Below are 21,604 nucleotides of genomic sequence, written 5' to 3' on the forward strand. Positions count from 1 at the left end.
GGGATATCCCAGGTCGTAATAGCATTTAATTACTACTGCCCCTAGCGAGCGCCGTCCGATTTGCTGAATTTTCATCCTGATGCACAAGAACCTATTTTCGAGTGAGTCTGCAAGATTAACTTAGAAAATCCTTGATATAGTTCCTGGTTCCGACACAAAGCTTCACACTAACGCAAAACAGTTGGTCTTGCAATTATTCAGCTAGATCATCCTCGGGATATACGCGGCCAGGCAAACAAGTTAAATACTGATTTTTTTTTAAACGAAAAAAAAAGAGTTGCGTTTATTCATTACCTGTTAATAGTACATAAACTACTATCTGAAGTTTTGGACGGAGTACCGAAATAAAAAAAAACGCATTTTGGCAACTACCTTTTTATCAACAAATGGAGTATTGGAGTGGAAATTAGAGCAGGCAGAGCGAAAACACGGCTAACGTGTTGAACTTTTTCTCCCCGCAGGTTGTTTTGACCCTGTCAGCTTTAATACTGATTGCAACACCCTGCGCGACCCCATACCTGTTTTTCCGGGCTAATACTGATACAGTGACAGCCTTCAAAACACTTCTGCGCACACATTCATCATCCCATCTTCATTGCCCTTCGCTTCTGCACCTACGTGCACCCACTCTACAGTGACCCTGGACCCTAAGACTACTTAGGGCCCTAGAACAGATAGAAGTATAATAACGTGTTGATCTCTTCGCGCCAAAGGTTTGCACATATCGTCCCCTTTATGCTAAAAACTGAAAAAAATTTTCTTAGTCGTACTCTCATGCTCATGGGAGTCGTGTGTTATTTTGACAGTAGTGAATATTTGACAGTAGTAAACGCTCTCAATGATTATGAAGTTGGACATAAGCCATTCAAGCATGAGGTGGCGCTGCTAGAGGATTGGAAAACTGTATAGATATCACACGTTAAATAAGTACAAAACTGCCAATGCAGTTGTTGCAATGATATAGCACGCATTGCATTATGCGGGCGAAGTTTATATATTATTCCGGACTTCCTGACATAGTGGATATTTGTGACTCAACTCAAACAATTGAAATACAAACATTCTCTCTATTTTGAGCACCTTAGCAGTCCTTGTAAATACAAACATCCTCTCTATTTTTACCACCGTAGCAGTCCTTGCAGCAATGGTCCATCATTATTATAAACTGTGCACTTTGTTGACATTTTTGGTTAGTACCTCACTCGTGTCATTTCGTCTTTAATAGACTGCCATAAGGCAGTTTTAATCAAGCTAAAATAACATTTTCCATCCTGCAGAAATCAAGAGCATCCTGCCGCCAGCTCCCTGGCCACTCCCTGAGCCCGCAAACTCCCTGAGTTTGCGTAAACGGAGCTTCAGAAGTGCTAAGATTTTTCCGCCAGAACTGCACCTACTTTGTAGGCTGTGTGCAATCGCCGAGCCATGTCGTTGTGCCGAAGTGAACATTTGCCCTCCGAGCGGGCTCGCGAAACCGCTAGGCAATCCCTGCATCACCGTGCGTCGCACGACGTGTACCACTTAGCCATTACCAAAGAGGCAAGAAAACTCTACTGTGAAGTTCCCTACTTCTAAAAACCCTCTACGTTGACTACGAGAACATCTGAACCCGCAGGTGTACCGAAGAAAAACAAGACTGAACGTTTTGAAGAAAGCGCTATCTCACAAAAAGCGCAATCTCACACCAACGCTTCAACTTGCCGAATACCACAAAAAAAAATCGTGCGGGCGCGATATCATCGAAGTACAAAGCCCCGACACCCCGATTGTTACATTCACTTCGTACCTTGAACATGCCTGAGAGTCAGCATAATCCCGTATCTCTGGCTTGAACGAGAAAATTACGAAATTCAGCCGTACAAGCAACACCTCCGAGCGCAAGCGGGGAAGCCATCCGCGGCCTTGGGAAGGAAGGCACCACTGAGACGATGAAGAATACGCTGCTAGTCAAGCAGCCTCTACTGCTGTCCGCTCACCTCGAGCGCCTAACCACCCTTTCGCACCTGACCTTCGAAGGGCCGCACATCTCAATCTATTTTACAAGGGGACATATGTTTAAGGTATGGCACCCGTTCCGACGTTTAGTGAAAGGGGGTTCTTCTGCCGAGCACTAGGCTCCTTACATTGTGTGCCCAAAAGAGGACGGGCCAAGCTGGGCCGACTGTGGCCTGATCACGAAGGCAGTGTTAATCACTGTGCACCAAAATCCAAACTGTGTATTCAGCCCAACAATAAAGCCGGGAAGTATTACCTTAAAATTCTAATCCAAACGATTTTTAAATCTGCCACAGACCGTTTCATCGATACGCAAGGATCATCACTTTAAAAGGAGAGCTTGTCAGCCATAGTATTTACTACTCCCGTTGCTCATCAACATAGCACTCGCAAAACCAAAATGCCCTACACGCAACTGCCACACGCGTAAATAGAATAGCACTCAAAAACTTACCAAAGGAGACAAAAACACAAAATGTTAATTTCCAGAAGAGGGTGCAGGCGTTAGAAACTGTCATGTAGCACCAACTTAGCCTGAACAAGCCTGAGCGTCCCTTTTACAATCCAACAGCTACAACAAGCAATTGCACTGCTGTCGCGTAACAGCACGCCAGGCAATAACAGATTACGGTTGTAATACTAATAAAGCTAACCGAAGCACGAAGGAATTCATCCTGGCACTCTTCAACAATGAATAGCGAGCTCGCGGCCTACCGACGTAGGGGACCCGCACAGACCTAAATAAATCTCTAAACATGACCAATAAATGGACGTTGTTTTGAACAGTGAATTCTCACTAAAACTGACCACCGCGAGTGCCTGGTTCAGTGGTGTCATGCACTGAAGATGTTAACTGCCATCTCACTCTCTCTCTTTCTCTAAATTTGTTTTTTTTTTGTAAATTGAACCTTTTACACAGATATGTCTGACTGCCGTTAGTAGTTTGTATTCATTAGTGTTGAGTTGCGTTGTTTGAATTGCATCCCCCCTATTTTATGCCCTTTTGGGGCCTTAGGGTATTCAAATTAAATAAATAAATAAATAAATAAATTACATTGACTATCTTTGACAATTATCAAGCCTTGTAAATTTGTTTGAACATTTGGTGAAGCGTCAACTTGCGAAAAATTGAACTAATACGAAACCAGCAAGCTACTACAAAAGCGGCTACATCGACTAAAGATGGCTTGATGGATCCCGACAAACCGGGGAACCTTATATAAATACCATCCAACACCCTCTTTAGGATCCCGTAAAACATACGCGCTAAAATCACATTCGCTAAAATTACGACACACAATCCTCGAAATTAAACACAAGGACAAAAAAGCAAAAGTAACATAAACGAGCAAGAAATCAGAAACAGCTAGGGTGTTCATAGCGCAGTCGTCGCAAAAAATCTCCGACCACCATGCCCACATTGCAGTGGTGGGGGTTCTGAAGTAGGGGCAGTCGCAGCTGAAATAAGGCGAAATATTCACACCCATGCCGCGGAAGCCACAGCTATATCTCTCAGCTCTAGTTCCCGCAAGAAAGATACTAATTATACGGACAGAGTCGTCACTAACTACTGGCGTGCTGGCATTAACTATAGTTTGGAATATATGTTTATGTTGTGAAAGTGGCCGAACACGCTAAAACTGAGCAGCACATTCACATCGCTTCGACGCCTGGCCACGACTGCCTCCAGGAAAGGAGGTGGCGCACGCCCGCTATCTAAACACTTTACACCGAGTATTTCAAACGGACGCCGAACTCACAAGTACCATTTGAGTAGCCCAGCCACTCAGCTAAAAATTACAGGAGCATTGTATCCCGTTGCTGCTGGGAACACCCAATTTACACAATTGTCACCCACGACTAAACCTACAAGGCTCACAAATCTGGAGCAGAAATAAACAAAAACACACAACACGACTTATCTATTTCACATCTCCCCCACTGTTTTTGCCTAGTGCTCCGCAATGCGTAACGCACCCAGAACATTCTATCACTTCTATTGGGAATGCGTTAAACATCTAAATGTAATCTGATCATCCACATTAGAGTGGTTAGATCCTAGGTTGACAAGACCCCGCCTGGATGATCAGCAGTGACTGTTGTCCTGGTTTCGGGCTTATGACAGGTCTATACACGACCTGGAAAAGAACTGCCACACACTCTCCCTCTGTAATCCCCTTTCCTTTTAAAAATCAATGCTAGTTCTCTTCTTCCTGCTCCTCCTGGCTTTCAAAAATTATGCGGTGTTATCTGCGTTTTACTGTAGCGAACCCGTCGTACAAGGTGGCTGCCGCCGAGTAATACCTGCAATACAAGGGAGACAGCAATGCTTTCCTTACGCATTGACTATCGAGTAGCGAATTTGTGGTTTATGCTAGGCACAAAATTATGCCGAGTAAAGCGCGACAGCTATAATGGCCAAATGGTCACAAAAACGATAGCGTTGCGTCGTGTAAGATGTTTTAAGTCTAGCGGCGATGTTCAGGTTAAGGCAGTTGTGGAATATTGAAATTGTTGACAATATGCCATCCAAGTTCAACTTTTAGGGTTTATATGTTTTCGCTCATCTCAAATAACACGTCCTTCATTGTGCAGAAGGTATTTGTATATGCCTGAGCAACAAGGAAGATGATTGTTCGAATGGTATTTACATTGTGTCTCACCGCAAATACAAAGTTACATTGTAAAAGCAAGGTTAACAACCCTTCCAAAATTTTAATACACCCGAAATAAACAACAAGGCTTCTAAGCATATTTCTAAAAAGGGGTATAATGTTCCTATTGTTCGAATAAATCGCTGTTTCAGTAGAGTAAAAATTATATCAAAATGAATTTTTGCGGTAAAAACCGCAATTTGCGTCAAGATGAGGTCAGAGAATTCGTACAATGGTGAATCCTCTAATCATTTTGTAAGTGCCGGTTGTTTGCAATTGCTTTGTAATTAGGAGGAGTTTTGTCGATGCTTTTATATGAATTTAAAATGTGGGATTGGAAAAACATTTCTGTTGTAATGAGGCCTTTTTAAAAATACTGAAGATGCTTCCCCAAAAGCACATATCTTTGGGATTGTACCAACCACTACGTGAGCATTTGGAAGTATAATGTGTCTTTTGCATCAGTGTGAACACTGCCTAAAACATGGTGGAGACCGTTTCGAAGTAAGTAGTAATATATTCAACTGCTTTTTTCAAGATTTCAAATTTCTTATTCTTTTATGCATTGGTTTATTGTAACCTAGTCACGCTAAAGTTTCGCGAAATATTTATTGTATGGGTAAGTACTTTTTACAATGGGGAAACTTCGTGTATTTCGTGCTGCTAATCTTCCTCACAACGTCCCCGTCAAAACCAGCAGGTGCGGAAAAAAGAATGGGAAGGACGTGAGCGTACCCGGTGAGCTGCCTAGAAGTAGTCTGAACCGGAGAATAAATGCCCCTTGGAAGCAGACAGAGGAGATTGGATGGGTCGAATAGACAGCACACGGTTAATAGGCGAGAGGGAGTAGTCATTTACTTGTATAAATACCGGAAGACGAGCCTCTGCAGTTGTGAGTTGTGAATGATGGCGTAGTTATAGGCGTTTGTCCAGACGGAGCTAGAGTTAAGAGAATATTATAAGCTCCGACCAATCGCTAACCACTAACCAATGGATAACGAATAGTTAGGCCTTCATCACTCACTTGGTATGCTCCGTTTTGTGAGCGCACACGGGTTGCGTGCCAGAGTGAAAGACTGTGTGAGGTCAGCAACGGTGAAAGGCTATAAGACGCAGCTACAGTGTGGCTCCAGTCACCCCTGAAGAAGAAACCTATGTGGCTTGGAAATTTAGGGTTTTGATTATGTATAACATCATTATATGTTTCTTTAGTAACTTCCAAAATAGAAGTCTGTCAAATGTTCACCTTCAAGTCTATCAGCCGAGGCTTCGGCAACTCGGCAGCTCGTCAAGCGCTACATATGAATCAAGGAAGCATCTGAGTCTTCAAAACGAATATTGACTTCAATCGCACCTGTATTTTTTTAAGAATGTCGTCCCTCAAAGCATGCGCCAAAAACAGCCAGTGCCGACCCTGGAAGGAATGGAAATTATCACTAAAGACGACCATCGACTCGTCAAATGCCACCTCCACGAAAGAAACGCAGCCCTCAGGAAGAAAGAAGTGGACCTATTCTTATACAGATCCTTATACAGATGGCCTCCGTCAACTAATAAGCTTACACCATGGTTTCGTCGAGTACCTACAAAAACTGGATCACGCAAGAAAGAAAACTTGCTTGCTTGTGAATAAAGCGCTCCTCCCAAATTACCCAACATAAGGGTTTTGGGACCATCCGGTCATCCTGAACTAAAGCTCAAGAGCCAAATATTGTACTATGTAAAGGACAGGGCTATAATGTGACGAGGCCCCGCCTACAAAAAATTGTTGATGCTGTAGAGGACGCCGTCTAGGGAACACATCCACCACGCGCGATATGAAACAAGACCACAATCAGTTGGCCTCCTGTCGAAAATGCCGTTCAAAGCTTGTAAAATATGACAGTACAGCAAAATCGTGCACTTTATCAACTTCGAAAACACGAAAATCTTGACATTCTTCCTTCCGACAAGGGCAACTCTATGGTGGTGTTAAGCAGCCTGACTTCGACTGGTAGGTTTAAGCTATCTTGCATATGGACGCATATACTAAGCTGAAGAGGGTTCCAACAAAGCAAACGCAGACGCAGCTGAACAAGTTTTTCACGGAACGTTTCAAGAACCACAAGGAAAAAATACTCTACTTCCATTTTATTTGCAGAATTGCTCCTTACGCAGTTTCTACGGAAAACCGAAGATTCAGAAATATGGCGTACCCTTCTCCCGACTGTGGACTTCCCATCCTCACCGTGACGAGCTCCTTCAAAAAACTTGCACCGCATTCGCGCCCCCTTCACCGGGGAGATATCGACTCAGTTACACAACTCCAGCCACTTTGTAGAACTTTCGCCACTAGCGCATTGACGAAGACCAGCCTGGTCTTTTGTGACATTGTCTCAATATTCACAAATGTGCCTGTACCTTTTGCGATATCCGCTGCAGGAACTGCAATAAAAAAGATGCAACCTTAAAAGAAAATATGCCTTTCACTGCTGACAAGCTATGCCGCCTGTTGGAGGTCCTGCTTGACCAGCAGAAATTTTGCGTAGAATTGGGAAATTTAAAAACACAAAAGGGGAACCGCAGTTGTGGCCTCTATCTACACAACATTGCCTAACTTGTCCTTAGATTACGTACAATGGAAATCTTTGAGCACCTTCTTCTGTGACCGTCACTTTTTCTTCGATATTTCGGCTATTTTCTCTGTATAGTGGAGACCTCCACAGTGTACGGATTTTAAACACATCCAAATTCCATCCACCCGGCCATCCAGTTCATGGTTAAATGGGAGTCAGACGGCTCCATTCCCATTTGTGACGCCCAAATGGTGAGAGGAGCCACAGCCTGGTGTTTTTCGTTTCCAGAAACCTTGGGCACACTGCCAGCTGCCTTTATTTTACATCGGCCCACCCTGTTACCCAAAACGTCTTGGTAGTGTCCTTATTATTCAACAGAGCTGATGACGTTTGCTCTTCCGAATCCGAACAAAAAAAGAAGAAAGACGGGTAATTGCGGACCTCCAGAAAAACGGCAAGCCGAAAAGGTTCATTCACACCGCAATCCGCCGAAGAGAGGAAAAGAGGGTGGTAAACGTGCCATGACCATCAACTGTCCGAATTCGGAAACGCCTCCTGGTGATCTCGGGAACGAGCGAGGCCTTGGGCTGAACTTGCAGAAGAGTAGTGCAGATTGTTCAGAAGCTTTGGCGAGCTATAGGCCGCTTACCCGGCACCCGTAAACACCGGCAGATAATAGAGAATATTTTCCGCAGTCGTTTACTGTATTTCGTGGGCTGTATGCCCCGCGTCATAGATGTGTGAAAGCAAACATCTCTTGGAGAGAAATAGGGAACACCCCAACGACACCCATGAACAGAATAGAGAACGCAGCGCCATCGCCAAGTGCTGTGAAGTGGCCGACCAAAACCTGACTACTTCAGAGCGGCCATCCTCGAAAGGGGAACAAACTTGAGGAAGCGGCGTAGTTTTGAGTCGTGGCATAGTAAAGAACTCCGCTGAGATTTCATCCCTCGCTTGGTACGCTCCCTTCAGTGTACGTACACGTGTTTCTTTCTGCAGTGAAGGGCTTTGTGCGAGGTCAGCAATGGGAAAGGCTATGCGACGCAGCTGCAGTTGGCCTCAGTCACGCTGACGAAGGAGCTGGGCTGGATTTGAAACGTCGGGTTTTCTCTATGTACCACTAGTTGGTGGGTGATTAATTTTCTTTTTATTAAATTCGCAATCAGATTGAAGTCGGTCAAATCACCTCCTGGAGCTAGAGTGAGACTTCCGAACGGTGCAGCGATGGAGAGAGAGAGAGAGAAAGAGAGAGAAACATCTTTATTTGCCCTTCTATAAAGGCTTCTTATAGTCCTCCGATCTTACAGTACAGCGATGGAAAAGGCTCTTACAGTCCTCCTAGAGACCGAGATAGGGAATCAGTTGTGCCTGCTATGGAGTGTCACGACTGAGTTGACGGTGTGATGCGAAGAAATCGCTACGACAAAAAAATGCTATTAAAAGAAGGAGAGAGAGAGAGAGGAATTTTATTGAAATGAAATAAACACAGAAAGGTCTGCCTGACGGTAGTATATCTGGCCAGCTATTCTGTGTGTGGGAAGGGAAAGTGGAGGAAAGAGTGTGGATAGAGGACGAGAGAGATGAAGATGGCGGAGAAATAAATGAAGGGCTATGTATAGAAGATGCCTATACCGATACGGTGTATGTGTTAAAGTTAAGCCAGACGGGCCTCAACTACAATATCTCTGAGAGGCCGCTGCTGCGCAGAAATGCCAGCACAGCTTTAAATGCAATGCAGGAACGCTTCGCGTCCGGCCAAGGTCCCAGCAACACTTCCTCTGACACCACACGACAGTCCAAACGGGCCAATGTTCTCACTAATTGTTGTCGTGGTTGCGCATAGCGTGGACAGTGGCAGAGAACATGCGAAATAGTCTCTGGTACATGGCATGTCTCACAGTCGGGGTCACTCGTTAAGCCAATTAGGTGCTTGTAGCGACGGGTAAAGGCTACGCGAAGCCGTAGTCGGTGAAACAGCGTGGCGTAGTTTCGCTGAATACCATGAGGTAACCGAAACTTGCAGTCGGGGTCCAGGCGGTGTAATCTTCTATGACGATTGTCAGGGTGGGACCAGTGATTCGCCGAGGCGTGGCGGAGAATGTAAACAGAAGGGCGGTCGTGTCCGTCCTTGCGAAGGGCAGACGTACAACATCTGCATTTATTAAAAGAAGATTACGCACAAAACTACAAAGGAGACGAGACGCGCGAGATGCACCGCCAAGGTCATCGACCAAAGCTACGGTATCGAGCCGCTGGAAACCGTATTACAAGCTGCGCGGCCACTGGTCGATCGCGAGCCACCAGTGATAGCGGCCGGCAGAAGAATGAATGCCGTGAAGAATAACTTGGGGGTTAGGAGGGTAGAGCGTGAATGGGATACACGGCGGTCGGGTGACCGGACTCCTGGCCTACCCTAAGAGGTCCTCCACAACTGGAGCCTCTTGGACCTCTGCTCCGCAAGCGACTCGGGTGGCCGGACGTCAGTAGTAGACAGCGATGCCCTAAGAGAGTTGCTTTCGTACCGGGCAATGGGGGCTCGGTGCACGCTCTACCAGTGAGATGAGGATACATCACCTGGGATTTAGGCCCTGAGTGCGACTAGTCCCTTCAAACAAAATTACTACTTTAGTCAGAAGTGATTAGCTATCCGCTTAACAGGTGTAAACGCATACACCGATACGTATTTTTTCACCACAGAGATAGTGACTCCACTAAGAAGTAAGGCACATGATGAACAGAAAATATACATCACCAACCTATACAGCTTTCCCAACTATTTTTTCAAATACCTACATGACCGTTTACGCACCTAGTGGCCGGGGATTTTAACGTAAAGCACAGAGCGTCGGGTTACGAGAAGTGTGATTTGAATGTAAGGCGCTGGAATCTTTGATCAAAAGAGAAATCTTTATATTGCTGAATCAAGCTTACTCAAACACGCGAGATGGAAACTCGGTTCAGAAGGACATAGGACCACACTTGGCACTAGTCAAGTAATCGCTTCGATGCCATGGTAATGGGAAAGCGGAAACTCTCACCAGTGGTCACACGATCATACATACAGAAATTTGTGTATTCAAATTTAGGAAGAGTAATAAAATGTTTACATAAGTAATGGGGTTAATTCCGTAAAAGATGGGGAACGCTACGAGGCCCCACACAAGCAGAATGGAATGCAAGGATCTTAAAAAATGTAGAGTTGTGCTCAAAAAGTTAAGAAACTTTAGATAATTATCGGGAGATAGACTGTAATCTCCTGCATCTATTTGAAGCTAGGCGAGAATTAGCCAATAGATGTATGAGAAAGAAACTGATCAGGGAGCTGAAAAAAAGAATAGCAAACATAAATGTAGAATACTAAACGTACGCCTCTCAACTCACAAGAAACAATTGGTGCAGTACATCCAACCAACTAAACAGCAATCTTTATCTAAAAAAAGCCTGCTCTTTAATTAGGTATTTCATAGTCCTGGGAACACCACAACAGAACTAAGCAAGCGGCTAGACATTTTGGCAGCTAATTATAACAAGGCAGACATCTGCTAGACGAACTAGCATATGTTCATTTCCCGAAAAAAGACTATTCGGGCAAAAAAGCTCCAACAGCAAGGCAAAAAACACGGGCTACCTTAACCAGCCGATCAACAAGAGAGAGCTTGCTGAAGCCATTGCTGAAGATAACAGGCACGCAGCTCCGTGGTCAAATCAACTTCACAACCACATTCTTCGCAATTTAAACGAATCAAATTTCTAGTTTCTTCTGCAGGTGATGAATGAGGCTTGGGAGAGGGAAACATTGCCGCAGAAGTTGAAGGGCGCTATAGTTATCGTCATCCCAAAACTTGGAAAACCGAGAGAGACTGGAAATCTTAGACCCATCTCTTTATCATCATGTCAAAGCAAGTTATTAGAACGCATCATCGTGAACGGTTACTGCGATATTTAGACGAGAAGTGGCTACCGTTCTAGATTATTTTCTTCAGGAAACATATTTCAAGGAAGACGCCCTCCATCAGAAAAAAGAAGACATGATCAAGAATCTAAGCGCAGCCTAATATAAAGCAATCTTGGCAGTCCATTTAACCAAAGCAATCGATAATGTCACACATTACGTCATCCTTGATGCGCTCGAAAACACTAACTGCGGAGACCGTATCTAGAACTACGTGCGAACTTTTTGAAAGACCACACTCTACGCATTCTCCTAGGATCGTACACATCCGTAAATAAAAAGCGCCCAAGCAGAGGTAAATCACAGGGATATGTACTCTCAACTCTAATTTTTCACGTAGCCATGTCTGACGTCGACCGAAAACTACATAAATCCCAGAGATAAGGTAAACATCATAGGCGGATGATATTACAGTATGTATTACCAAATGTTCTTCGGAGCACATTGAAAGCACGATGTAACTGTCACTAAATACAATAAAACACGAGGCCAATAAAAACGGCCTCCATTGCACCCCTGCCAATCAGAGGTTCTTCTCGTAGCAAAGCATACCAAATAAAACCGGCATGAAAAATTTACCCTAACCTTTGTGAATTTCCCATCCCAAAAAGAGCGAAACTGAGTCTTGTGGCATCATGTTTAGAAAGACTTATGCTACAGCAAATGAACTTTTGAGGCAAGGTAACACGATCATTACGATGAACAAAACCATCACCAATCATACTACCGTATTGAAGGATATGGAAACCCTGAGGCTGAGGGATGCCTTCATAATTTTCAAAACTAGAATCCACCTTCCGCACTTAAACCCATCAGAAAAAGAAAAATTGAAGTTAGGCGCTCATCAGAAAGGCTACCAAGGTTGCCTTTGGAGTACCAATCTCGACTAGCAAAGAGGCCCTATTCAAGACAGGTACTAATAAAACGATTGATGTGATCAGTTCAGTTCATTTAGTAAATCAAGTTCAGAGACTTCGGTCAGCACAGCAAGGCAAGAACGTCCTCACCAGCATCAAATTCAATCGCGCACATCGGAACGAGCCATAGGAAATCAAGAGCCCATTTCTCGACAGCCAAACTCTAGACCTCCTCAAAGTTGCCCTTTTACCCAGGAATACGAATCTTGAATGAAATTAGAAAAAACGATGACGATGATGATGGTTGGGTTTTTATGGCGCAAGGCCGACTAAGGGCAAAGAGCGCTAGAGAAAAGTTAATTTAGTGAAGCGAAGTGGTTAACACAAAAAGGTAGGAGAAAAAAAAACGCATCAACCGAACATAGTAAAATCAGTTAAACATAATGGTGATGGCTGGTGTATAGGGCCACATTTGATTATTCGTGATAGGAAATGAGGTTTAAAAACTTAACGTCTGACAAGTACTCAAACACGCGTTTCACAGAAACAGGGGCATCGTCACCTAGAAACAGCGATGGTTGTAGTGGGATATGTTGTCTGTAGAGTTCTCTAAAGTGTTTGTGTCGTGTTGTGTGAAGTGCCTTGCATGTGATTAGTATGTGCACTGCGGATAGGGCCTCTCCGAACCTGCTGCACTGTGGTCTAGAAGATCCCGTCAGCAGATACGAGTGCGTAGCATGGGTGTGCCCAACCCGCAGCCTACCTAAGGCGACTTCCGTGTGTCTGTTGTGTGAGTCAGCTCTGTACCATCCCAAGTGTGGCTTTATTAGATGTAGTTTGTTGTCTGCCTGTTCATCCCAGTGTGTTTAGCATGTTCTGCGCAGGTGTTGTCTTATGTGTGTCTTGAGGTCTGTGTAGATTATCGTTGTAATGTCCCCAGTGTTCCTGAGTGCAGCAGCAGCGCCCCTCTCGACTTCCAACTCGTTCCCAGCGATCTCTGCGTGTCCTGTGACCCAGCAGAGGACCAGCTCATGCTTTTGTGAATAAACGGACATCATAGTGCTGAATAGAAGATTAACCATGTAGTTGGGGGGGGGGGCTTGTGCGATGACAGTGCGCGAACAACACCAAGAGGATCTGTATATATGATGGAATTGGGAATTTGATTTTCAAGAATGTACCGTACAATCAGTAAAATTCCACACGCTTCTGCTGAAAAAATTGTTATGTGCATGCTCATGGTTCTGGCCTCAGTGAAATTTTTACCACGAGCAGCGCACGACACAATAGTGGAGGTTTTTGAAGCGTCAATATGAAATTCTGCACATGTGTATTTAAACTGCAAAGACAGAAAGTGGTGCAGTGTTGCAGCTCATGGTACCCGATTTTTGTCAACTCTCAAAAGAAAGGTCGCACGGCACAGGGCGAACTTTCCAAGGCGGTAAACTGTTTGAAAAGGATGGCCTATATACGTAAAAAAAAAAGCACTGAGATCCGAGGCTCACTCCCTCACTCTAAGTGAAAAGGGCAGAGGAACGGATGGGCGATTTACAAATAGCAGAGATGTTGATGTATCGTTAAAGACAGGATAAAAAGGATGTATATTCAGTGATGAAATTTTAAAAGCATATAGCAAGTCCATGTACGTTCGTTGGTTCTCAAGGCTACACTTATCACACTCGACATACAGACTCTCGACAGGGCTAGTGCGAAAAGAACCCGAGGCGAGACGAAGTCCCAAGTGTAGCACTGGGTCAAGCATTCGTAACGCTGTTTTACTCGCCGACCCATACACCACACTGCCATAGTCCAAACGAGACCCAACCAAAGCAGTGTACAAGCGGAGCAGGAGTTCTTTATCGGAGACATAGGATTGGTGGGAGAGAACCTTAAGGATATTCATTGTTTTGAGACATTTATGCTTAAGTTGCTTGATGTGGGGAATGAATGTGAGTTTCTGGTCAAACACCACACCTAAAAACTTGTACTCCTTGTTCACAGGAAGCGACACGCCATTAAGAGTAATTTCTGGGTCCATATGGACCCCGCGCTTCTTGGAGAACACAACGCAGGAGCTTTTTACACGATTCAATTTAAAACCATTCTTGTCTGCCCATCCGGCAAGTTTCTTTACATCAAGCTGGACTTGACGTTCGCAGATTGACATATTGCATGATTTATAGGATATCTGGACGTCATCTTCATACATGGAATTAGAGATTGTTGGGGGCAGTGCCTTACCAAGAGAGTTCATTTTTACTTTGAAGAGAGTGAAGCTCAACACGCCACCTTGTGGCACGCCATTTTATTGCACGTGAACCTTTGAGAGTGCATACTCGAAACGTTCTGTCTGACAAGTAACTAACAAGTGTTCAACATGTTACCGGAAACACCGAATGACTTGAGGTCACAAAGGATCCCATAACGCCAACCGATGTCGTATGCCTTCTCAAGGTCGAAAAACAGAGTTAAACAATAATGCTTATGCGCGAAGGCATCCTTGATGTATCAGTCAAGAGCTACCAGTTGATCGTTCGTCGATCGCCCTACCCTGAAGCCTGCCTGGCTGCTCTAGAGAAGACCGTTGTACTCAAGGAAGTACACGAGCCTGCGATTTACCATCTTCTCGAAGAGCTTGCACAGGCAGCTCGTCAAGTCTGTTGGACGGTAGCTTGAGAGGTATGACGGGTCCTTTTCCTCCTCCAGCAAAGCTAGAACTATAGCCTCCTTCCAAGAGTTTGGAATGTGCCCCGAAAGCCATATCTTGTTATATAGGTGTAACAGTGTTAGAAGTGTGTCTGCGTGCACGTGTTGTATCATTGTGTATGCGATGTTGTCTGGACCTGGAGCTGAGGGTTTACACGTGCTCAAAGCAGCCCTCTGCTCATGCAGTGAAAACTCTTAGTTATAAGAAGATGTTGACCTATTGTTATCTACTATAGGCTTCTTTTCGGCCGTTTGTTTGTGTTTCATGAAAGTGTTTCTGTAGTTTGCTGAACAGGACACGTGTTGGAAGTGTTTTGCGATGGTGTCAGCCTGGTCTTCGAGTGGGTACCCTGTTGTGGTGACCACAGGCAGGCCGTGTGTTTGTTGTCCTGTGAGTTTGCGTGCTCTTGTCCATACTTTGTGTGTGTCTGTGTAGGAGTTTATTGATGTTATGAAGGAACGGCAACTCTCTCGTTTTGCCTCACGGCGCACACGTTTTCCTAACGCCTTGGCCCGTTTGAACAAAATGAGGTTACCCGACGTGGGGTACCGACGAAGGACACCCCAGGCCTTGTTCCGGGCCTCTCGCCCCTGCCTACAGTCCTCATTTCACCACGGCCTCCGCTGGTTGCGCGGGGCACCAGAGGCGTGGGGAATGGACTTTACGGCGTCGTCAATTATGTGCGCCGTGAGCAGTTGGGTAGCTTCTTCAACGGGTAGGTGTCCTATGTATGTGAGGTGTAGTTTGGATGTCTCTGTAAATGTATTCCAGTTACCTCTTATTCATTAAACCTTTTATGGGAAGATGGACTGCTCGGGCCTGTACCTATATACGTTAATGAAATGGGGAAATGGTCACTACCATATCAGACCGTGCCCACACCCCACTCAAGACATAGAAACAGAATTGCAGAACCAATAGCCAGGTCAAGATGTGAGTATGTGTTGGGACCTATGGTGTGGTATGTAGGCTGTTTGTTGTTGATAAGGCATGCTCCTTAAGATGTAAGGAATTTCTCTATCAGGTGACCTCGGGCATCCCTTCTGGAGGAGCCCCAAAGAGAGTTGTGTGCGTTAAGGTCACATGTTTGAATGTCCGGTTCGGGCAGCTGGTCGACCAGCGCCTCGAAGACAGAGCTCGAAAGTGCATAATCAGGAGGAATGTAAATGGGGCACACCGTTATCAACCTATTAAAAATTGTGTGGATGGCTACAGCCTCAAGGACGGTGTTCAAGGTGACAAGTTGGCATGCTAAGTATTTTCGGGTGATTATGGCCACATCGCCGGAAGAGTGTGTGTGGCCATCCCTGTCCTTTCTGTATACCAGGTAAATATTCAAGAAATTAGTGTGTTTGAAATTCAGATGTGTTTCTTGGACGCACATTACACTTGGCTTATTGGCATGCAGAATCTCATACACGTCGTCAAGATTATTCAGAAGGCCTCTGCAGTTCCATTGAACGATATTTTCTGTTCCCATTATGCTGTGTTAGAGCTACTGGAGTGTGACTATTTATGTAGGGTCTTTCGGGGCTTGGACTCTTGGGAGGGGTTTTCTGGTCTTCTCTACTGACCTGGACGTCGCAGCCCATTCGTTCCGCTGCGATGAAAGCCGGAAGGGCTCGACGTCCATGTCGTCATCTGAATGCAAGGGGGTGCCCAGCGGACTGGGCCCCCTTGACGTCGTACCCTTTCGGGTGTTCTTTGCCTGCGCTGCCAGTGCCGAAAGGAGTGAGGAGCACCACACATGGCACAGGCAGTGAGGCGGAAGAGGGGGTCGCTGCGACTGCCTCCATCTCCTCCGTGCCATTGCGTGCGCTTTGGGCCAGTGGAAAGGGAGCAGTGAATGCAGCGGCATCCCCAACAGACGTTGTTGCCACCACAGCCGCTGCTGGGTGAGCGAGCGGTGCAGAGGCTGGTTGGGCTGCCTGGGGCAACCCTGGAGGGGGCGGGACCAAGTCCGACTCGCGGTACTGGGTCCCCGCTGAAAGCACCCGCCGCTCCGCCCCTCGGCGAGCCGCGTCCGCGTACCTACCCTGGGGGAAAGAGGCGAACCACTTCCGCGCCTCTGGGTAGGTGTTGTTTTCTGTCACTTTTATTTTGAATATTTTCTTTTCAACTTGGAATTTCTCGCACTTCCTGGAGCAGGCCGCATGAGGGCCCCTGCAGTTTGTGCATGTGAGGTTGTCAGAATTGCAATTGTCAGTGGGGTGGTCCGGCGCTGCACATTTCGCACAGGTTGTTCTGTGCCCGAACCGCTGGCACTTAAAGCAGCGGCGCGGGTTCGGTTGTAGCCTGCATCGGATGTAGCCTGCATTTATATATTGCAGAAGTGTCGATCGGTCGAAGGTAACGATAATGTGTTTGGTGGGGATTATCTTAACGTCCCTGCGCATCGTGATGCGGCCCACGGCTGTGACGCCCTGGTCCTTCAACCCTTCAAGAAGGCCGGAATCTGTATCTGTAAGGCGATCCGACTCTGAAATCACACCCTGGGAGCTGTTCAGGCTCCGGTGGGGCGTGATCCTGATGTCCAGAAATGGATGCGAGTTTGGGCAAGAAGTGTGCGGGATTGTTTTTAATTGTTGAGTTCGACAAGGATTTTTCCTTTCCTGAACTTTTTGGCTTCATACTTTTCACCTAATGGGCTTGGCAGAAATTTCAAGAGAAGGAATACCGACAGTGAAGCGATGGGCGTCGTCGGGTCAGCTGACTCAATCACAAGAAAACGAGAATACTTATTCAAGTTTCTTGAAAAGACAAAAGTTGACAGAAGTGGGAATGAAACTTCAGAGCGGCCCCTTTTCGCGGGCCGATCACGTCTGTGGGGGTTTAGAAAATGCCATATATAATAGTAGAGAAGCAGGAGACGGGGGTACTTTCTTCTTGGACTTTACCCTGATGGTCAAAGAGGTCCTGGACCTCCCTGCCTGGTGAACAGACAGGGAGCCCATCCGCCGGAGCTTGACCTTAGCTGTGACGGCTACTGTTCCTGGTTTCGAACCCTCCACCTATAAACACATCGCCACGGTTGGATCCTGCTTATGTTTGGAGGCTCGGGGTCCGCGGTATCGCCAGTACCGTCACCAAGATTGCTCGAAGTGCCCCGTGCGGAGAATTAGGGAAAAAGATGGCAAAGAGGTACAATTTTATAAGAGGAGGAGTAATAAATGTTTATTCTACAAGCGCTGGTGTTGCGGTTAGGGAACCCTCCCGGTAGGGGTGTCCCTAGTCCGGGATGCCCTGGCATTGGCTGGCAGTCCAGGCCGCCTACACCAGCATGGTCCGGACTTTTCAGGCCGGCCACACACTTTACGCAAGAGGGGGAAGTGTTGGGGATAGGCCTGGGGTGAGACCGCACTCCAATTGGCGGTATAGCTTGCAACGCAAGGAACAGAAATTACAGGTGGCGGGGTATCTGGTGGGGTAGATCGCGTGAAGAAGGGTGAGATGGGGATAGGAGTTTGTATTCTCAGTCTGGTGGCTTCTTGTCTCGAGAGCTCGTTAAGTGGAGCCGGGAATATTCTTCTGCTTTGGCTATAGTGGGCCAAAATATCTGCATATTTGATAAGAGGTTCTGTTTTGGGAGGAGCAGGGGATGTTTGTACCTCGTAGATCATGACCCAGTGTATGTGCGCGCGGGCAGCGGCATGGGCCGCCACTTTACCGGCGAGGGATGTGTGTCCGGGTACTCAGGCGATTTTTATTTCGGGTAGCTGACTCTTGGTTTCGAAGATGCGGAGGGCTGCTTTAGAGATCCGTCCCCGTAGATAGCTGCGTCACGCTGCTTGAGAATCTGTACGCACTGTGATTGCGTCCTCACTAGGCGTTGCGTCTAGGGCAATAGCCACTTCCTTTGGTCGTTTCCATCTCCGTTGTACCGACGGTTGGGGCAGGTCATTTCTTGCCCTGTGGAACTGGTGACAACTTCGTGAAACGATCAACAAGTTAAAGAATATACTATGTAAATATTATTTCTAGCACAAGGAAGCACTACGTTGTCATGCGGTACAGAGACCTTCATCCGGCAGTAGCTAGAATACTCAAAAGTATCTCCATTGTAAACACAGCAGGCATTCAACACTATGCCATGGCCACAGCCTTTAGATACCAGGACCCCTTCACACCACCTAGTTCCCACATAAATAAAATCCCGGTAACCATTTACAGACTCTCAAGCAGCATGCAGGCAAATTAGATTGAGCAACATAAATAAGGATGCAGCATATTTATTTATTATTCACTCTCATCATCGCTACAAAAATGTTTTCCCACGTGGACACGCAGAGATGTTTGGCAACCTTAATGCATCGACGCTGGCCAGTGAGTTAATGTTCTGGGCACCGAACATGTTCCTGGAGAGATGCAATTTTCGTGTCTTCACGAACAATTGCCTAAGAGATCTTCAACCGAACAGAAGGGAATTACCTCAACGTCAACGTAACCTAGACAGGCAGAAATCAGTATTACTGAGACAACCACAGACTAACATTACTTGCACTCCCGCTAGACATCTTTTCTACATTGAAAGTTCAGAAGAACCACAAGCGAACAAATTCTGTGGTGGGTATCCCAATCGGCAACATATCCTATGGGAATGGCCTTGCAATCATGGAAGCATTCCTGACTTACGCACACCGACGTAGCTGCCATAACCCATTGACACAGGCTGGCTTACTCTCACCTCCAATTTTGACCAGTGCGTTGCTTGATGAAAACCCGTAATTTGTTTGTCTTAAGCGTCTTTGGGTATAAATAGAGTAATTTTCTCTTTCGCGTTCCCTCCGACCTGTCCAGTAAGAACCGCGTACTGTGTCATCTCCCTTCGTTTCCGGACTTTAACCATTTCTGTTTGTTTGATCTCGTCAATCTTTTACTTACCGCATTCTGGTTCGTTTCTCTAGTGTGCTTCGCTGTTCTTTATTCCCACTGTCCCTTATTGTTCTCACGTTTGTCTGTGATTATTTTGTGAATTTCGTTCTGTTTTCGGTTATATAAACATAGTACCATTCCCAAATATTCTTGTTTTATTGATTATAATATCCCCGAACATGACAGTGCGGAAATTTATTTTCGTCAATAATGGAATGTCTACGACCCAATCCAGTGTAACGGTAGATGGCCGTAGAGCTAAGGCCGTGCGTTTAAACTGCTGCTAAAATGCAGAGAGTAAGACGCATCTCCTAATGTGTTGTATAACACCTTGGGAGTACGAAAAACTACCTACCTAAAGAGACAGGGAAGAACTACAAAGGGCAGAAGCGCACGCGCAAGATTACCGCAAATTGAGTTAATGTCCTCGAGGGCGAACGTACTGTCCTTCAGTGTTGGTTTCTGGTTCATAGACTGCAAGCATGGCACAGAGCGTAGCGGCACAACTCTGAGTGTGCCAGAAAGGCTGCATCTTTGGAAGTAATTTTTGCAGTGTAAAAATGCGGATTTATGCTGCGTGGACAAATGACGGCCTCGCAATACCCATTCGCGCAAATGAAAAGTCAAATCATGCTGTGCATGCATTCAGGCCCCGCAGTTAAACCGGGAGGATTTATGCCGCGTGGCCCCATGACGACCGCGCAATGATAATTAGGGCAAAACCAATTCGCGGAAATAACGGTGCCAAACCGTTGCAAAGAAACATTTGCGCATATTTTGAACCACTTGTTATTGGCAAAACAGCTGACGGCACAATGCGGTGTTATCGACCCCCTCAACCAAGTTAGGCCCTAGATACTGCTCTTACCGACTGCCTGTTGTGCAGGAGAGCTTACACACGCAGTTTTCTATGCAGAGGGAATAAAGCTCACTCTTCGGTTTTACAAACTACACACTATTCTGCGGCTAGCCACACTGGATGCAAATTGATCGACTTGCTCCGTATGTGTGTCGCACTGCGGATTTTATGGTGAGTGTTGATTATTCAAATAAATCAATGGGGGGGCCAAACGCTGCCCCGCCGGTTTCTCTACGATTTTGTACTCTTCCAGACGCAGTAGGAGATGACGTAGAAACAAGCACGCATCGGAGTCATATTTCTCCCTGTGAGATGGCGTTCGGGCGTCTTACTGGCAACGTGTCGTTTCGGTTTTCTTGCCTAACTCACCGTACTTCTAGCACACGCATTATGAGGGAAGGCAAGCTCGAGCAACGCTCTTTTATTGTCTCCTTTAAGACAGGTTAGACGGAAACGAATAACCTGTATTTCCAATACACAGATACGTATTTGGAGTCTCGTGTTTCCTGAAGTCATAAGGGCAGTTACTGCAAAAAGTGTGAGCGAGGGGTCCACACCGAAAGCTAGCCGCCTGCGGGAGGGCGACTACCAGCTCGCTCATGAGCTCGGTCAGACACGACATAAGCCTTACGCTGTCTTTTGGGAAGACTCGCTTTGACACTTTATAATATTGTTACGAAACATTTCATACCCTCGCTCTTCGAATAAGCAAAAAACCATCGCGTTTTTTGAAAGTTATGCGCCTTCCCAGTGCCGCTGCAACATCATTATGGGAGATCCTGGTTTCACCACAGCGTTTAAAACCGGCCACAACCACTGCAGATAGCATGCAGCAGCCATCCTGTCGGTTGTCAATTTTCCGCCGACGCCGCTTCCTACACTTCTTTCAGGCCAGCTCAGACGTCCGTGGTCCCTTCCACCAAGAGTGTGGGTCACGGTCTTACAGCAACCCGACTCAATGAAGGAGAGCAGATAACCGGCCCTTCTGCTTTCCCTGTAGGTGTGTTGATTATGTTGTCCTCTTTGTCATAGCTGTTGGTTTTCTAGGGCTCGAAACCCTTAAACCACCGTGTCCCGAACTCTGCGGCGCACTGTTCTGCTACTAGATACCAGCAACGCAATGCCGATGATGCCGTTTCTTGAGCCCCATGAT

This window comes from Haemaphysalis longicornis, unplaced genomic scaffold (assembly GCF_048455015.1).
Source record: "Haemaphysalis longicornis isolate Haplotype H1 unplaced genomic scaffold, Haemaphysalis longicornis Haplotype H1 scaffold_11, whole genome shotgun sequence".
Classification (NCBI taxonomy): domain Eukaryota; kingdom Metazoa; phylum Arthropoda; class Arachnida; order Ixodida; family Ixodidae; genus Haemaphysalis; species Haemaphysalis longicornis.